The sequence below is a fragment of the Castor canadensis genome, chromosome 1 (assembly GCF_047511655.1).
Source record: "Castor canadensis chromosome 1, mCasCan1.hap1v2, whole genome shotgun sequence".
NCBI classification, from domain to species: Eukaryota; Metazoa; Chordata; class Mammalia; order Rodentia; family Castoridae; genus Castor; species Castor canadensis.
The window spans coordinates 1364354-1381669 of NC_133386.1; the positions used below are offsets into that span (position 1 = coordinate 1364354).

At 45.1% G+C, this 17316-nt stretch overlaps 1 protein-coding gene across 4 annotated transcripts in view; it reads right to left on the reverse strand.

The window, feature by feature from the left end:
- The window catches only part of Smoc2 (SPARC related modular calcium binding 2), a 155654-nt gene that overhangs the window by 44780 nt on the left and 93558 nt on the right, over positions 1-17316 (reverse strand). The gene's annotated exons all lie outside the window — the stretch shown is intronic.

The window sequence follows — 17316 nt, forward strand, 5'->3', positions numbered from 1 at the left end:
TGACCTTTGAGGACCCCAGTCTTCTCCTGTCAGTAAACTCAGTTTCTCCTTTGTGCTGAACTGACTTCTGTCCATGTGTGTATCTGCACACACACACTCTTGACCGGCCCACACCAGGCTCAGACCAACAGGTGCTCAGGAACCAGAGGCCATCCCCACCTACAGTGGCCATGGCAGGCTCACTTATATGATGGCCACAGGAGCCTCCACTCAGGATGAAAGATGCACACTGGAAAGGTGACACTTTGGTGGCAAGGATGCCTCTCCCAAATGGGAAGTGATTTTCTATAAATTGTGATTAAATATGCTTTGAAGACACTGACCACTGCTATAGGGTTTCATAAAACATGAGGAAAATCCAGGGCAGCTGATAAGGAGGGGCTTTGCTTCAAACCAGTCCAGCCAGAGACGGCAGGTGTGGTGCATGAACAAGGGCCAGCCGCTGGCTCAGATGATGTCTCTGAGTGCACATGTAGCATGCCCACTTTGTTCTGTCGGCTGACTGTCACTTCCCTCATTTTTCTAGTGGTAAGTAATATCTGGCTTATCGAAGTCATACAGTCCACTTCTTTTGAGATAATAAGTCATAGGATATAAGCAGTTGGAAACCACCTAACTTTTAGCTTTTCCAGAAAGTTCACTTACAATATTAGATTATTACATGTGAGTCCAGGATTTGTCCATCTACTGTATTACCAACTGCAAGTCTAATATCAGACTTTTAAAGGTCTAAAATTTGTGTGTTTTCAGGGGGAAACAAATTTACTTTTTTGATTCGGAAAGAACCAACACTGATTACCCTCCTGTGGCTTCATAGATTGAACCATCCATAGATGGATGATAAGACAGAAGTTAAATTGTGTCTGTCCAGCCTGATAATCCTCTAGGATAGTCAAAGAGACCAGGGATCATTCAGTTCTCACAGATGGCATTCAAAATTGGCTCAGTAAACAAGAGAAAAGAAGGAAGAATTTGGACACTGGTTGACATTTCAAGTTGTACCTTTCGTGTTTGTGTTCTAGGTATTGTCTAGAAAATGCATGAATACATAAATAAACCCACCCAAGCCCTATAGTTATCTTAGAGAGCTCTGTCCAACTATTACTAGGAAAGCGGCATTGAAATAAAACTGATAATTTCTTTCCAAATTGCTCCCCAAGCTTAGACCATGTGAGGAAACCAGGTACGACAGGCTTCAGCTGAATGCCTCTGGGGTGAACTGGATGCTGCTTAGAGGAATTCTCTGGGCCCCCAGTGACGACTGGATGAAATGACACAGAGAGACTAGCCAGGAGGGAGGAAGAAGAGGAGGAAGAGGAAATTCGAAGAACACCAACCTGGCAGGAGGAGGTCACTTTGCCCCACACGGACCTGAGAAGCTGGTGGCCTGATGCTAACATTGGCTGGGCACTTTGTCCCAAATCCTATCAGTGCAGAATTTATGGTGTGTACGTGGCCACGAAGTACTTTTTGTGCTCTATCCAAGGACATACTGTATCCATGCACATGGTTCTGGGAAATTCCTGAAATGTCCTTTTGAGGGTTTTATGTCACGCTTGAAGGTTCCTCATAAGCAAAACAGGGTGATTAAATCAGCTACCTCTTAACACTTTCTGCGCATGTGGTAAATCTGTATGATACTATAGCAGAGAGAAGAAATTCCACGCCCACATAGTGGGTGGTGCAGACAACGAGCCTCCGCAGATTTACTTGATAACCTGGCTCTGTGTGGGGAGTTCAAGCTTATTAGAGCAATGTAGTCACACCTTCTTCTAGGAGGGGCCGCAATGAAGGCAGAACAGCTTTAAACTTAACTAACACAACCCTTGGAAACAGAAGGCCATGCAGAAAAACAATCAATACAAGTGGTCCCCTGCCCTCCCCAGCTCACCCACTGTTTGCCAGGATCTACACTGGCCACAGCCAAGCTGAGCCAAGAAGACATTACTTGAGCAAGGCTCTCTGGCCTGAGGCCAGCCCTTCCCCCGTAAGGACTCTCAGGACACCTGTAAGCAGAGCTCAGTAGGGTGAGTTTACATGGAACAAGTCACATAGCACAGAACTGAAGCTTCCAGTCACTGACAGGCCTCATGACTATCAGATCAGAAGGGGACCCATGGACACAGAGCTCAAAGGTCTTTGATGCATTCTGGTGAGCACTTACAGAGCACTAAAGGCTCAGGAAGAAGGAAATTGTTAGTGAAACCAAAAACTGGAAGAGGCAGAACAATGATGGAGGCAACAGGAATGAGGAAAAGGAGCTCTGCAGAGGACTGAGGGGAAGAAAACACTCAGCCATGACAAGAAGGTCCTGGAAAAAGCAAGATGTCAGGGCAGAAACAGCTGCAGTGCTGAGTATCAAAGATGGAGTCTTAAAATAATTACTGCTGGGCACCAGTGGCTCACTCCTGTAATCCCAGCTACTCAGGAGGCAGAGATCAGGAGAATCAAGGTTCAAAGCCAGCCTGAGCAAACAGTTGCACAAGACCCTATCTCAAAAACACCATCACACACACACACACAAAACTGCCTAGTGGAAAGGATAAGCTCCCAGAAGAATGACTATCTATGGAGAAAAACATTCTGGAAATAAATCTGCAAATACAAAATAAAATAATTAGTGCTCATAAAATTCGTATCATAACATTCCACTTTAATACATGAGATGAAAATACCCTCATTTCTTGTCTATTCAGAGGCCTTTGAGTATATAAATTTATACTAAATTTTGAGGAGTCAATGTATAAAGAAAGAAAAAATAAAAAATAAAAAGTTATTAGCCTCCAAGAAACACAGCAGGATAGAGGAACAAAACTGAGATGTCACACTGAGTTGATGACAGAGAAAATTTCTTTCTAGTACAACAGGACTTAAAATACTCTGAGGAGAATAATTTTAAAACCCATTCGTTGAGGTCCTATTACTGGAGAATCAGGGTGTGAATTCTTGAGCCTGTTCTGTCAGAGGGAAAAGTCATCACCGGGACCAGCAGGCGGGGGCTCTGTGCTGTTCTTGGTCATCCTGAGTGACCGATGGTCTGCTGCCCTTCAGTGAGAAATTCGTCTCCGAGACTGCGCCCGCATCCGTCTGTTCCTGCCTCACACAGAGACTGGGAGACTGGGTCACACGCGCTTCCGTGTGACGGTTTGGGCACAAGTTCTGCTTCCCATTACACATACAGACACAAAGAGTTAAAGGTCACATGAAGAAAAACAAGAGCCAAAACCCGAAGGAAAACTTTGTATCTATTCAACGTCACAGAGAGACTTTAAAATCTGCACGTCCGGTGTCAGAACGAGGAAGTGCTACATTTTTCTGTAGCGGTGGATTCCCTCACCAAAATGCTTTCAGTGTCTTGCGCTAACCACCGACCCCCCGCCGGAAAAGTAATCGACAAGAATGGAAATGCATCCTTAAGGTCCAGCGGATCAATCTGCATTTTCCTGTCCAGTAAAAGTTACCTATTCAACTTCCCAGCAGCACACACATCCGTAATATTGTTACATAGGAACCTGTAATTAATCAGCTACCGCACATCCCTCACAAAGGCCCCGACTTTCACTTAGCGCACTGACTTCGCGCTCATCCAAGACATCGACTCCACAGCTAATAACCTGAGTGCCCTGCCCCTGCCACAGCTTGCTGGGCTGCTGTTGACACTGTGAGCCACAGGTGCCATGCCACCTTTAGGGTGAGTGTGACTGTGCTATGCTGGCCCTCGGCTGGCTCTGCGGAGGGCTCCCCAGCTGAGAGCCTCAGCGTTGGTGACAGACACTTGGGCTCCGGGCCTCACATCCCACCCGGAGCAGTGAGCATTGATGACAGTCCTCTTCCACATTTTCTCATTAAATTTTAAGTTAGAGACATGAGTTCAATTCAATTTACTGCCACAAATATCAAATTTCATAAACACACAGCAACTTAATTTTTAGAAAGCTACTTTAGTAAAGTTGGTGGAATGCCTATTTTTTGAAATATTACTTTATTTTGGAATATTACTTTATTTTCAAACCTAGTAGCAGGTGTCAGTGACTTACCAAGTGTCTGACAGTTAGTTCAAATCGTCTGCCAAGCAAAAGGAGGGAGATGACGATGGCTGCCAGGCATTTATGAACTGTAAGCCTTAAATGATCAACTCATCAAATGTGGGCTCCTGGGTTTCAGAATCAAGTGTTTTGAGAAAAAAACAAAACAAAACAAAAAACCCCACCACCCATTCTAAAAGACCATCTTCAGCTCTGGCCGTACTTCGTACTTCAGAAAGCCACATGCCGTATCCCTAAGTTTTTCAGCTGGCTCACCTCCTCAGAGCCTCGCCCAACTACTTAGAAAGTGTTTGGTCACCTTCCAATGGGGACGGAATGCTGAGAAGCCTGACAAACAGAAGCGCTTAAAACCGTTTCGCTAAACGGTTATTTACAACAACCGGTGCCATGTCAACACTACACCAGGCTGACGCAGAACTCTCTGACGCCAGTGGCCCCGGCCCAGACTCCTCGCCTGTGCTCTTTCTGGCCCCCAGTGTCCCACTCTTAGCTCTCTGAGCACTTGTCAAGACTCTTTGGTGGTCCCCAGTCCATCGCCACACGCTCGCTATGGCGCCTGTCATTGGAAAAGCGCGGCCCGGCAGTGAAGGCTCAGGCAGATGCTGTCATTAGCTGCCGAGGGCTCCGCATCCCTTAATGTAAGACACGTGACGCTGCTTTCCAGACACACCCGTCTTCTAAGGAGTTTCATACAGCGGCTTTCTAGTAGCAGTCAACTCCTTAGACGGTCTCCAGAAATGATTACAAATGTTGTTACCCTCGCAGGTGACAGTTTGAACTGATGAGTGAATGGACGTTAAATACCATGTTCCGTACGTATACCTGTTTAATTGCATAGTAACCTTGCAAGTATTTGACAGGATGCAGTGTGAAATGAAGATGAAAAATCTTAGAGGAGACAGAGCCAAATCTCAGCTCAGACCTGCCTGGCCTTAAGGCTTCATGCCCATGCAAGCGGAGGATACACTTGCTAAAGGGGATCTTCTGTGGTTGGCACATCTGAGTGCACCATGGTTCACACATTGAAGGCCTCACCAGAAAGGTGATGGCACTGGGAGGTGACAAGGTTGTAGGGTGGAGTCTCAATGAATGGCTTGAGTGTCCCTGCAAAAGAGCCCAGAAGGGAGTTGTCAGAAGGAAGTCTTCCCTCATCTGTGAACTAAAGGTCCCCATGACTTGATCTTGGACTGCCCGCTGTCCAGAAATGTGGCAAGTAAAGCCACTCCACCTAAGGCATTTTGTTAGAGCAGCCTGAGAAGACCAAGACAGCATCAACTCATTGATTGCTTCATAAAATGGCCAGGGGAAGCTGCTGGAATAACAGATGAATATACCCAAGAAGAAGGATAACTTGTCTTACAAAATCAAAGGGGGTATATTCAGAATACTGCAGAAAACACCCCACAGCTCTTCCAGACATGGTGATAACATCACAACCTAAATGCAGTTTTCAGGCTCAAAAAAGCCATCAATCTTTGGAAAGAAGAGTCAGTTGTTCATTTTTGTTAACATGAACAACTTCATTATTTAAACAACAAAACCCCAAAAACTGGGATCAGAAAAGGAACTTCTGTGATAAAGAACATTTTTTTCTGCCAGTACTGGGGTTTAAACTCAGAGTCTTGTGCTTGGTTGGCAGGTGCTCTTCCTATTGAGCCTCATCTCCAAGAGCATATTTCTTAAATGTGATAGCTGACATCATAGTCAATGATGAAGGACATACTGCTTCCTCTTTAAAATGGGAAGTACCTCACTACTCCTTTTTATCATTATTCTGGAGATCCTACCCAATGCAATAAGTGTAAGAAAAAGAAAGAAGAAAGATCGGAGCTGTCTTCTATCACACAGGACAGGATTTTAAAACTAAAAAACATCCCAAAGCATCTCAAAGAGAAAAGTCACCAGTGAACGTACAAAAACATCTATAGTTTTTATATCCTACTAGTAAATTATTGGAAAATAAAAATAAATATCATTTGTTATAACATCAATAACACAAAATTCTCAAAAATAAATTCCAAGTACAAAATACTAAAATGCCATTGCTAAGAAGGATCAAAGAAAGCCTCAATAAATATACATGTATATAGGTATATACATATGTATACATGCAATGAAGTTATTATTCACCCAAAAAGAAGAAAGAAATTATGTCATTTGCAGCAAAATGGATGTAACTGGAGATCACTCTGATAAGGGAAATAAACCAAACACGGTATATCTATACCATGTTAGTGGATAAGAAGTGTCAGTCCTGTTAGAAAGTTAATTCTCCAAAATTGATTAGTGGACCCAATATAATTCCTATCAAAATCCCAGGAAGATTTTTAATAGAGACTGACATTTTGATTCCAAAATGTGTATGAAAATGCCAAAAACCTCACGATTTCAAAGCACTCCTCCAAAAGCACACCGTGGAAGGACTAATACACCATGTTGGAAAAGTCCAAGTTAGAATGTTAGCAAAATAAGAACAGGTAAGTGGATCAATGGAAAAGAACGAGGAGTCCATAAATAGACTCAAAATATCCAGTTGCTACTTGACAAGGTACCAAAGCAACTCTGTAAGAAGAGGAGGGCTTGACAGATGGCTGTACAGCAATGGAACATGTGTGAACATGAAGGAGAAAAAGAAAGCCTAACATGCCACACAAAGAATTGCCTGAGATTAGAGAGGCAAACGTAAAAGCTAAAGAAAGACGGGAGAAAACCATTGTAACACTGGGTGAGACAAAGGTCTTTGGGACAGACTAACTCAAAACAAAAATTGGTACACTTGACTTCATTAAAGTTTACAACAAATGTTCAACAAAAGAGACAAGTAAGAAAGTGGACAGGCCACCATAAACTGGGAGCAATATTTCTAACACATATGTCTTCAAAGATCCCCAGTTCCTACAAATCAATACAAACCACAAACAGCTCAATCTGAATTTTGCAAAGATGTTTCAAAAGGCAAGGTTTGCCATTGAACAAACTTATCCAATATCATTAGTCATCATGAAAATGCAAACTAAAACCACAATGAGACATCACTACACACCTGCTGGCATGGCCAAAATAAAGCACCAACACCACATGTTGGCAGGATGCGGAACAACTACAGCTCCCTGTGCTCCTTCCACTAGAGAGAAATGGAGAGGCCACTCTTAGCTAATCACCCAGGAGCCATTGCAACACACACTCACAGAGGACTGGAGCAAAATGTGCAGGGGACAATCATCCCAACCCAATAAAAATGAAATGTCTATAAATTGGAAAGTGCACACGTAAACTGTTGCACATATACATAATAAAAACGATGCATATAAATTACAGAAAAAGAAGAATGGGAAAGACATCTAACCAACATGGATGAATCTGAAAAACCACTGTACCAATCAAAAACAGATAGACACAAAAGAATGCACAGTGCACTTATACGAAATTCTAGAGCAGATAAGAATGATGCCCAGTGATTGAAATCCAAACAGCAGGTGCCTCCATGAGTGAGGAGGCATTGATTGGGGAATGGGGGGAACTTTCTGGAGCAGCAGTCTTTATCCATCTTGCCTGGACATGGGCATTTATTTGCATGTGAATTTATCTGCCCAAGTATCTCACAGTGTGCTACTGTCTGTGAGTACTTTTGATTAAACAAAATCCATCTCCAAATTATCCCTAAAAGTTCTCTTGATAAGCATAAAATGGAAATTCTAAGAGAAGTACTGTTTCCACTTTAATTGGAAACATTTTCTTTTTTTTTTTTTTTTTTGGTATGCCCTACGTGGATAACATGTCAAATTCAATGACACAAAAATACATACAACGTACATACTCAACTGCCCAACAAATAGTGCTTAACACACGCTTGCTCTTGTTCTGATTTTTGGAGGACTTGATGACTGCCTACACGGCTCTCCATTGAACAAAGAACTTTTACCACGAACTGGGGTGTGAGGACGAGGATGTGAACATTGGTTATGGCCAAGTTTGACTTTTGCATAAGCAAGCTTCTCCTTGTTTATAATAACACGCGCCCTGCACTGCGCCTTCACTGGCAAGAGAAGGTTCTCATTAGAAGTGATAATAAGACCACCACAGTGCATCAAATCTGTTTTAACACCAGTGTCCAGATGACTTGGATTAACGTTGGTGTGACTCTATACCACAAGAAGACCTAATCTAAAGCAGTGTCCCTGTCCAGTGGTCTCTGTCACACACACGCAGTCTGGGACGCCATCTGCATTCCCTGTGACCCTTGGCTTTCTCTGTGAACTTCTTGGTGGCCTGCTTGCTTCCTCTGTCCCTAAAATCCTGCTACCACTGGCTGGCCTGACTCCCCAGTTTCTGCAACCCGATTGCTTCTCTGACGTGCATGGACTGGTTTGTTTACCTCCAACAGCCTCTGCCAAGTCCCAATTACTGCTGCAGCCTCAACCTGGAGGCTTAGAACTGCACTGTGGCCTCAGCCCATACCCACACTTGCACCAGACACTGCTGCTGCAGGCCTGACCCCCGCCTTGAGTTATTTCCCATTGAGATATTGGCCCCCTTATTTCCAGGAGTGAAGAGGTGTCAGGACTGGCTCCCTATCTCCCTCCCACCACCGCAGGCTCTGCAGTTGCCCTCCAAGGCTGGGTTGTTCTTCCCTACTCTGTGACTTTGGGCCCCAACTCGGAAGCCCACCTCGGCCCAAGACTGTTTGCTCAGGAGACAAGCCTCAGCTCGGCATTGCCTCTCCAGGTAATGCCTTTCTGGAACCTCTGCGATTGCTGAGAGAAGGACACCCCAGGTGTTCTCACTCATGCAAAGAGGATGCCAACCCTGAGGGTTCTGAGCCACTGGTACAGCTGCCCAAGTCGGCAAAATGAGCACTAATGGTTGGAACGGCGACCATCCTACAAAGGTTTAGGAAAAGCCTGGAGCAGAAGTTAGTCACTGTAAACTTGACAGCACAAGACCAATATCTATTAGTCCTCCCAATATCCAGACAGTGAGCTCTGAATTGTTATATAACCCTCCTGATGAAGCCGCTTCACCTGCCTCTGATGTGCACACCATCACTGTGTGTGCTCACCAAGCAGGCTGGACCTAGCCACACCATGGATGGGCAGCGGGAGAGGAAGGGTCACAGCAAGGAACAGATCCACACGGGCCAAGTCACACCTGAGTCAGGCAAAACGGGCTTGGCACAGCCCTGAAGAAGGGGTTGAGTTTGAGGGAAAGAGGATCGGAGGGGAGAGTGAGTCAGACAAAGAACAAAGCAGACATGACAGTGTTGCTTCAGTCAGGGCAGCTCAGAGGTGGCCCTCCCATCAGCAGCATCCCTCAATCAACTGGACCCTAAATCCGGCCAGGGGCCGGATTCTCCCTAGAGATCAGGACATGGTGTAGGAGCAGCTGTCTGCTCCTGCTGCAGTCACTGCTCCTCTTGGATGGCTCAGGTGGACAAGGGTTTGGGCCAGATTCCACTTCACGTGAACAGTCTGATGGAATGTTCTGGTGCATACTCGTCGAGATGGCCCAGTCACGTTCTAACTGGGTGAAGAATGGCTTTCAGCACGTCCCTCTGTCTTCTCTCTCTCCATTTGCTCCCTGTCCAGTCTTTTCTTCATTCACAGCTTTTACCCTTCCCTCTGGAATAGAGCCCGCCTGTACCAACCTCTCATCCCTCAGACTCTGTCCTGGAGCCTCCCAGGGACCAGAACTTTCACAGGCACTCAGAAGATAGTGAAAGCCAGGAACAACTCAGAATTTCCCCAGCGCAGAGCTGTGGTATAGCAGGATTTTCTGAGAGCACAGCTGCTGCTCAAGGAGATCACCCCTCAGGACGACCTGTGGGACCCACTCCGTGGTCCTGGGGCTGGGGACATGGTGACAAGTAACATAGAAATCACCTAACTTCCTGGACTCTGAATTCTAATGAAGAAACCAGGAAATAAACCAGTGAACAAATAATCAGAGAAGATCATCATGGAAGGGCTCTGTAGAAAAACAGATCAAGGAATACCAACTACTTGGTGGTGGGGAGGGGAGTGTCAGATAGAGGAGGCTTTAGGGTGCAGGACAAAGGTGGTCGAAGTCAGAGATAAAGACATGTGGAGGGTGACATGCAAGGAGGGGACAACTGCTCTAGGGGCTGGAGGATGACAATGGTCACAGCCCAGGCTGGACTCTGGCAGAATTACTCACATTGTCCCATCTAACCTGAACGTGAAGTGAAGCCTGTGCCTCCACAGGTGAACCCAATGTATGCTGTTAGCTGTCCCCCTTTCTTATCAGAGGTGTCCTCCAGAGTCCTGGAAACCTGATTACCACGCGTGAGTATTCACCAGCTCGCTATGAGCTAGGCAATGACTGCAAGGTCAAAGCCCAGGGGCATTAAGGAAAGAGGCCCATCAGGAAGTGTTGTGCCCAAGGCTCTGGTCAGCAGGTTGGAGCCGACAGTCCTTGTTTCAGAGTTCTGAAAGCAGGCGCACACTTTCATCTGTCCCAGATTCTCCATGTGGGCTTTCAGTTTCTCTTCCCATTGATTACAGCACTTAATTGTTATACATGCTGTCTTCATCAGTCATGGAATCTTTTGTGGTTCTCTTTTTAATTACACACATTTACTGACATGATCAAAGAAGGCAAAAATGAAATAAAAAGAAGAGCCTCTTTGGAATTTGATTTGCTGGAAATGGCAGATGGGGTTAGGGGACTTGAAATGTACAGATTTAATGGAAGGAAATTATTCACATGTCCACTTCCAACAAAAGAGGTTGCAAGATGCTGGGCTCTGCCTTCGTGAAGCATCTATCCACCGCAGGCTGTGTGGGTCAGATCTCAGGGAGATCTCAGGATTACATCCAAATGCAAGGCCATCGCCATCAGTTCACATGTGCGGTAGACTTGAGAAGAGCGGTGGTCTGAATGCTCCCCTGAGGCCCTCAAGATAACAGGACTGGGTGCATGATAAAACCAGGCATTTCCTCAGTGAGGAGACTGAGGTTCAGTGGGGTGGAAGTGAGGCATGTGCCTATGGCGGAGGTGGATGCACATTCCTAGGGCAGAGGCCAGGACAGGCTCTCTAGTCACACTGCTTCTCAGAGACTCTGCAAGCTGAGTGCCAGCCCCCGACCCCCGAGAGTGCTTACAAAATGGCGCATTCACATTCAAAAGCATATTTCAAAAAAGGGGGAGGGGGCTGGATAAAATGCCTGGTTCCAGTTTCTCTGCAAAGAAAGTAACAACCACAGATGTCTGATCTGATTTACTTCTCCCTTGTTCTCAATGCAGTAGATCCAACATTAAAGCCACCATCCATTGCAGGTCCTCTGCAGCCTGAAGGAGGGATCTTAGGCCCAGACAGAGGAGCAAGCAGCACTGTCCGAGTCAATACTGAGACAAACCTTCCAAAAGCTCCTTGGAGTCCCAATGGTGAACAGCTCGCAAATCTCACTCCCCTTCCCCAATCCCTCACCTGAACCTTCTCTGGGTCTCTGATGTCTACACAGGGATCCCCGGGTTGAAATCTTACCTTTCCCTGCTTTACCTCAGTGACCGTCACACCAACATGGCTCTGCAGAGAAGCGATACCAAGTTACCTTCACTCCATTCTCTCTCTTGCCTCATTCAGCCTACTTCTTTACTGTGCTTCCAAAACCCCCTCCTGGGGCCTCACAGTCCCCAGCTGCAGCCCAGGGGTCAGCACTGTTGTTTAAAACTCTGTTGTGTTAGGGCACTGGTTCTAGCGCTAAGAAAAGCAGTCTGACTTCAAATTCTAAGAGAATCAGAATATTCCCCACATTAACTCCTGCAGTCCATCTAGCACAAAAGCTTACAAAGCAAACAGACACTGGTGATGCCACTGACCCCAGAGCCCAGCTGCTAACAACCAAAGTGTAATGGCCCTTCTGTCACCTAGGGATGGGAATTACCACATGACCACTGCAGAGACAGGTGTGGAACATGTGTGCCTTCCCAAGAGTCTGCAGCCACACACTATCCAAGCCTTCAAACCCCAGAGTCCCTGCTACATCCAGGTGCCCAGCAGTAGAAGCTCAGAAAAGATCAATTTGGTAGGGTCGGCTCTGGCCAGGAGGGGTCTTTCCAGAAGCCTAGACTCAGCTTAGGGAACAAAGTGGCCATGTATGGCTGCATTGTCACCTCCACAATTTCAGCCAGCATTCAGACATAAGCTGGTTTCTGTGCCACAGTACTCCTTTGTTTAAATTATACCTTAAACCGAGTGTGTCTTGTGACAGTAAAATGGTCTTAGTAACCCTGCTGGGATAGGCTGAGGGATAAGACGGCTGGTCCCTGAGAAGGGTGCCCTTCACCTAGATCTCTGAAAGGCTGTGGCAAGTTTGTCCGGTATTTTCCACATAGATGGGGCAGTGTGGGAAAGTCCGGCACTCTCCATGTATTTCCATCATAATCATTGGACCCAGGAAAACCAGCACCATCAAAAACAGCACAGCTGCCTCACTCAAGGCAGGGAGGAAAGGCAGAGCAGAGCGCAGGCTTCACAGCAAGGGATTCTGGGGAGCCTGGCCTTAGGATGTTCTTCTGAAGCACACATGGCTTGCCACAGGCAAAGGGCCACTGGATATCAACAGGGTCTCCAGAGAACCTGAGGCTGGCGCTCACCTTGCAGGGTCCTTCATGGAGGAAAATCCCAGGACAGACCCTTCCATCTCCAGAGGTAAAGCAAGTCCCTGTCATTTGCTTTTGAACAAACACCTGAATCACCTGAATGTATACGTGTGAACCCAGGAGCCACGTACTTTAATCAGGGTTGAAATTGTTACGCATGTCTGTGTCAGAGCTGGTCTCAGGCAGTGACCCATGGGTGTATCAGTGACATTGCTAATAAAAGCCTTTATTTTATTTCCATCCCTCTTCCTCAATGAGACATTTCCAGCTCTTTGCAGCCACAAAGAATCCATGCTGTCTTAGAGCTCCATCGCAGGTGAGTCTTCCCCTTCCTTTTCCAAGCACAGGGGTCTCGCAGCAAAGTGTCCACTCTCTGCCCTGCCTACTGGAGCAGTGGCTCTCAGTGTGGCTGAGAATGCCGGTGGTGCCTCCAGCCCTCTCAAGATCAAGACCCCTGAGGCCAGAAATGCCATTAGGATCACTCAGGAGGTCTTTGCTTCACCTTCACAGCACAGGTGTGCCACCTGGGGAAACTGCGAGGATGTTAACCACTGGGCTCCTATCACACGTCTTTGTGCCACTGGTGCTGCAAAGAGGTGTGTGTAAACCACAGCTTGCCTCCTCCCCTTCCAGATCTACTGCTCTGTTACAAATGTCATGAACAAGCCACATGCTCTAGGAAAAGATGAAGGAGCGTAGGAAAAGAAAGTAACTATTTAAAACCAAAATAACTGTATAAAACAGAAATAAATGCAAGATAAATTGCACCAATTACTGGAATGTTATATTTTCCATTTGTGACAAAGTTCTTAAAATGTCCTTCTTAGCAATTAAAATTATGTCATTGCCAATCCCCTTCACCCCTCAACCTTTCTTTTCAAATTCCTTCACTGATTTTTGGAGCGTTCCCACAGGAATTCAGATGCGCCCGATGTCTTGTTGGGAACATCACCACCACAGGTGACCTACCTCTTGTCTCCTAGCTATGCACAAAACAGAGTTATGTGAAAAGCTGGCTACTCCCAGCTAAGGATGGGGACTTAATGGGAATGACCTGTGGCCCGGCCTGGTCATTCTTCCTAGACTGCCCACTCTCTCTTTTGGTATCTTTCTGTACAACACCTGACCTCTCACTTCTTCACTTTGAAGACTTTACTGTGGTCACCTTTGATTCTGTTCCCATGGAGCACTTACCCCTTAGACAAGTTCTGGATACATTTAAGTCTTAAAACCATTCCAGAGCCAAGAAACAAGGCTACACAAATATTGTCAGATGGCCTCTCAGAGGGGAAAACAGACAATTCAAGGGAGGATGGACAACCTTTTCAACAAATCTGGAGTTGTAAGCATCAGACATGCACATGCAAAGAAGAACCTAGACACAAATATACCCTCTTCACAAAAATTAACTCGGCATGCATCAAAGACCTAAATGTAAAGCACAAAACTATGAAATCCTTAGGAGAAAGTTAGGTGACGCTGAATGTGGTGATGACATTTAGATATAACACTAGGGGCACAATCCTTGAAAGAAATACCTGATAGTCTGGACTTCAATAAAATTGAAAACCTCTTCTCTGAAAAAGTCACTGTCAAGAGGATGAAAAGACAGGTCACACACACAGAAAATGTTCACAAGACACATAACTGACAAAAGATTTTTGTTCAAAACCTGCAAATAACACTTAAAACTCGATGATAAGAAAAGAAAGAACCAAATTAAAAATGGGCAAAAGATCTAAACAGATACCTCACCAAAGAAGAGATACAGAGGTCAAACAAGTACACGAAATGAGACTCGGTTTCATAAGATGCAGGGATCATGTTCAAATGACTATATGACACCGTGACATCGTGTTAGAATGGGTAAACCCCAAACACCAGCACCACCAAGTGTTGGCGAGACGTGAAGCTACAGGAACTCTGACACACTGCCAGATGCAAAATGGCGATCACTTGAGGAACACTTCAGAAGTGTTCTTCCAAAACAGAACACCTTCTTACCATATGACCCAGGAATCCAGGGCTTAGGTATTTAGCCAAATGAGTTGAGAATGGAATCCACACAAGCTCTGTGAGTACTTACAGCAGTTTTATTCATGATTTCCCCACACTGGAAGAAAACAGAATGTCCTTCAAAAGATAAACTGTGGTTTATTCAGACAAGGGAATTCATTATTCAACATAGAAGAGAAATGAATTCTCAAGCAATAAAAAGTTATGGAGAAAATTTAAATGAATATTGCAAAGTGAGAAAAGCTACAGATGACAGGATTCCAGCTTCCTGATGTTCTGGAAAAGGCAAAGGCGCACAAGAGACATGTGGTAAGTGAACGGCTCTGTGCCATAGTGTGGTGGTGAGCCTGTCATTGTGCATTTGTTAAGACCACCGAACATACGCCACTATGGACCCCCAACTCAGCATGTTGATGGGGAACCTGGTGAGGGTGGGGTGGTGAGCAAGCTGGGAAAGCTGCTTGCTGTACAAGTCTCCTAAAAAGGCAAAGTATCCCTGCACAAGAGAGTGGGATACAAAGTACAATATAGAAAATACAATATAAATACACAATAAAACACTGCTCCACACACATACAACTTACATACACATGAAGACAACATCTGTCACACCGTCAGGGACAATCTCGAAAGTTAACTCCAGCATCAGACCTACTCACCTTGTAGTCCTCAAGTATGGCAGCTCACCACTTTCTGGGTGGCCATTCTCCAGCCTAATCAAGTCCATAGTCCTTGAGCCACTCTGTCCCTACTTGTCTGTCCATCTGCCCATAACTTCAAATCTTCACCATGTCACATCTAACAGAAACGTGACATGATACCCCAGGAAGATTGGAGAAGGTATTTTGTTAAGCATCTACTCGACATTCAGCTTGGACTTACAAATTATGAAAAAGCACAAGTATGAAGGAAAAGACATTAATTTTTATGCAGTAAGGCAGATGTGGAACACAGGTAAATTTGAGTAACATGTTAATTAACTTCTGCTCCTCCCTACTAGGATTCTTTTTCTGTTTGTTTGCTTGTTTTGGGTGGTATTGGGATTTGAACTCAGGGTCTCGCACTTGCTAGCTGGGCAGGTGCTCTACCACTTGAGCCACTCCACCAGCCCTCACCTAGGATTCTTATACGCCCATAATTTCACTTCATGTGTAGTATGGTAGTAACACATTGCTATTTCAAAAATTAAAGCAATGGCTTCAGTACTGCAGCATTCATGAGAAAACTATGATAACTGAAAAATGCTTAAATTAGAAACAGTTCTTTCTTTTGTGCTGGAGTTTGGCTCAGGGCTTCAAGCTTGCTAGGCAGACACTCCACTCTGTGAGCCACACCCCCAGCCCTAAAAACTATTCTTGAGCTAATAAAATCTCTCTTCCCAACCAAGTATTTCAAAGTAACTATTCTATTTTTTTAGTTTAAAAATTTGACTTCTGAAATGAAGTATCCCTTTTTTCTTGATGCAGAATCACATCAAAACAGAAAAACAAAATTATTTCCAAGTTTCCAAACAAAAAAGAAAAAAATGCCTCTTAGCTGAGAGTAACCTTGGAATATTTTATTTCTCAACTTGAGCTCAAAAAGTTCTGAGCAGCAAAAGCCAGGGGAATAGGGAGAGCTTCTTGGTGAAGGACGCACTGTAAATAAAGACCCTGGGGTCTGCTCCTAGACTGGAGCACCGTCCAGCCTTTCCTCTGTCTTCCCACGCTACATATCTCAGCAGTGCACCTTTGCACAAGTGCCAGGACACACACTATGTTTTGCGAAGACCAACTCTGCATTAAATGTGATGAAATGTTAATAGTAAAGGCTGAAAATTCCCTTGATGCTTTTTAGCTTAGCTAAAGATTTCAGTTTAGAAAGTATTTTAAGTTCACAAATATAGAAGTTAAGGGGCAAATCTTGTATTAGAAGTACAGTGCTACATCGTATACACATCGTGCATTACTCGACGCTGTGTCTCGCCAACACTGCATAGCTGTGTACAAACACAAGGGCGGGCCTGGGTAGCACAAAGCCCTTCTGGCGGAAGTGACACATTGTTGTGGTTTCATAAAAGATACGAACATTTTTCATTAACTTGAACTGCACTTGGCTGGTTTTCATAAAACTAGTAAACAAAAATCACTGATAAAAATAACTATTTTATATACCTGTGGCCATGAAAAACAGTAACTAAATTTGAGAGTTCTCAGTTTCAGCTTCAACCAACACTGGATGCAGGGGAATAAGTGAATTTCACTCCAGTTCAGAATGGAACCTTGTATCAGCAGTATCATCCAAATGGTGCTCAACGGTGTCATTCTTCCTGACTATCCTGTCAACTTGTTTCTACACACGGACATTTCACAAGACAGCGCCTGGACCCCAGGGCCTGGAAGCTGGCCACAGTCGCAGGTAGATGGGGCAATGGTGGTCAGTCCTGTCTCCACCATGAGCCACGTCACGGGAAGAGGAATTCAAGTCTAAGCCACACTGATGGAAACGGTTCTACTGTGCTTGTTACAGACTGAAGTGTGTCCCCAAATCCACAAGCTGAAGCCTGGCAGATGGGCCCTTTCTCGAAGAAATTAAGAATTAAACAAAGCCATTGTAAGGATGCAGCCCTTATACGGAAAGAGGAAGAGACAGC